The following is a 2,883-nucleotide window of genomic DNA, read 5'->3' on the forward strand; positions in this document are numbered from 1 at the left end:
AATGAAAAGATTCATCCCTTAACGAAAAATTTCATCCTCATTTTAAAGAATAAAAATAAGAATTTTTCCTTACTTTATCAAAGTTTTAATTAAGTAACGAAAAAATTCATTGACTTATGAAATTCTACATTAACTAACGAAAATCTTCATAAGTTTATGAAAATTCTTCATTGGCTTATGAAAAAATACATCAGTTAACGAATAAAAATCGTTGCCTTACAAAAAAAAACGTAGACTTGGGTGCATTTTGGTTTTAATGATGAAAAACTGAATCTTGCTGGATATAGTTCACATTAGGTTTTTGTTTAAAAATCTATGTAAGTTGAGCTGAATATAAACAATATTTGCGTATTGACAAGATGTCTCACGACAAGTCAACGCCAATTTTTTGTTTGGACTAAATTAAATCAATAAACAAGTCCAATTTAAATATAAGAAGAAAAATGAATGAAAAAATTCGTAGGTTACCCAAAAAACTCGTAATTCTACGAGAGAATGTAGGAATAATCTACTACAAAAATAATAAATACAACGAAAAGTTTCGTTAGCTAACGAATATTTTTTCGTAATTTAATTAAAATATTCATAAAATTTACGAAAAAATTCGTTAGCTTACGAAACTTCCTTGCATAAATTAATGAAAAAATACATTGACCAACGAAAAATATCATTGTGTTTAATTAAATTTTACGTTAATTGATGAAAAAGTTTCGTAAAGTGATGTAAAAATTCATTAATTTTCGATCAAAAATTTTTATGAAAAATTTCATTAAAATACGAAAGTTTTCGTTAGTTGATGAAATTCTTCATTAACGTATGAAAGCCATTTCGTTGAGCCAATTAAATTTTTCACCGGCTGAAAATTAATTAAATTTTCGTTGACTCAACGAATTTTTTCGTTGTATTTACGTAAGGATTTGGTTCAGTGTAGTTTAAAAAACTAAAAATACGCTTTTATCCGCACTAAAAACTATAAAATAATTTAATTGACTTGTTGGAAATGGTTATATCAAAAATGATGATGATGATGATGATGCGTTCTGATATGATGATACGAACGCATCCTTGAGAGCTATAAATCAATAGAAATTAGAAATAAAAAGCATTTATATGAAAATGGGTCACTATGGTGTATGCGTAATATTGTATTCTTTTGAAAAACTAATGATAATTTTCTGACCTCTTAAATGAAATCACTAGTTGTATTAAAAACTGACGAATTTATATTTTTTAATGGCTTTAAAAAATGTTTTTGGGTATTAGAAATGATTGTTTGAAGAATTGACACTTCCACGTGCGTCTTACCTCTGCCAAATTACAAAAGAGAATAGTGCTTAATTGACAAGGGTATCTATTTTTTACTTTGGCCCTCATCTCAGTTCGTTAATTGAAATGCACTATAACATGGCACAATTATACTTCACTACAGTTTCCTGGAAGACAATCTTCAACAAATGCCTCAACCACAGATTTATATGAAATCACTTTCCGACCAATTCATTTATACGAACCTACATAAATGTATACGTATCTTTTTGCCCTCCTTTCATCTATCTAACTACCAAAAACTTTGCCCCAAAATGCAAACGTGTGAAGCTCCAAGGACAACCAAGGATATACATTTTACATCTTACACATATGTGAATTTTGCAAGGATAAAACCAAAGCCAACAACGATAGAATACAAAACCATTTAGAAACAAAAATATGACTGTAGATTTTGGGCAGGAGAGCGGGTGCATATTGGGAAGATTTTTTAACCAAAGATAAATTGAATAGTGTTTAGGTGTGGCAAGTCTTGGAAATAAATCTTTGTCCTTTAAATAAATGAAACTTGAAATTGTCAGAGGAAAGTTTGAGTCAAGTTGAGTCTATGTGGCACCAGAGAAAGAGAAAGTCTCTTTCCATTTTTTGGAATAAAGTTGATTATGTTGCGGGTAGAAAAGTATACCGGGTTTTTTGGTAACATTTTGTTAGATTTATCAGAGAGATAAGTAAATGATTTCCAAGTTGAAGGTAGTCAGATTGAGTTTAAGCTTTGAGAAAGGATTTCTCTGTTTTCAAAAGTTTGTTAAATGTGTGGGTGTGGAATAGTTAATTTGCATTTTAATTTTCTTGAAACTTGGACTATTACGAAGTGGAACTACACATCAACAGTACAGAGGTTAAAGATAAAAATAACTAATTTCCTTTTGTGGTTTTGGTTATTTTTGTGTTCTTATAGATAATACACGTGTTAGTTAGGCTAAGACTATAAGACTGAATGACTGAGGATACAAATTTGTATACCTAACCAATAAATCATAAATATTTTAAAGTGAATCTTGAAATTGCTAAAACCTATCATTTAAAACTGCTTAGATTCATTTCAGATTTTGATGACTTATGTCAAGACTTTTATTTACGACTTTTTACTTCATGAAGGCATACTTTCCACTTCCTGAAGTTCTTATACAATATGAAGACTTTTCATTGAAGACTTTTTACTTCATAAAGGCACACTTTACAGTGCCTGAAGTTCTCATTAATTATGCAGGCTTTTCAATGAGGACTTTTCACTCCATGAAGGCACACTTTTCAGTGCCTGAAGTTTACATTCATTATGCAGGCTTTTCAATGAGGAATTTTTACTCCATGAAGGCACACTTTTCACTTCCTGAAGTTCTCATTCATTATGCAGACTTTTCAATGAATACTTTTTAAAGGCACACTTTTCGCTTCATGAAGTTCTCATTCATTATGCAGACTTTTCAATGAGGTCATTTTATTCCATGAAGGCACGCTTTACAGTGCCTGAAGTTCTCATTCATTATGCAGACTATTCAATGAGGTCATTTTATTCCATGAAGGCATACTTTACAGTGCCTTAAGTTCTCATTCATT

This window comes from Episyrphus balteatus, chromosome 3 (assembly GCF_945859705.1).
Source record: "Episyrphus balteatus chromosome 3, idEpiBalt1.1, whole genome shotgun sequence".
Lineage (NCBI taxonomy): Eukaryota > Metazoa > Arthropoda > Insecta > Diptera > Syrphidae > Episyrphus > Episyrphus balteatus.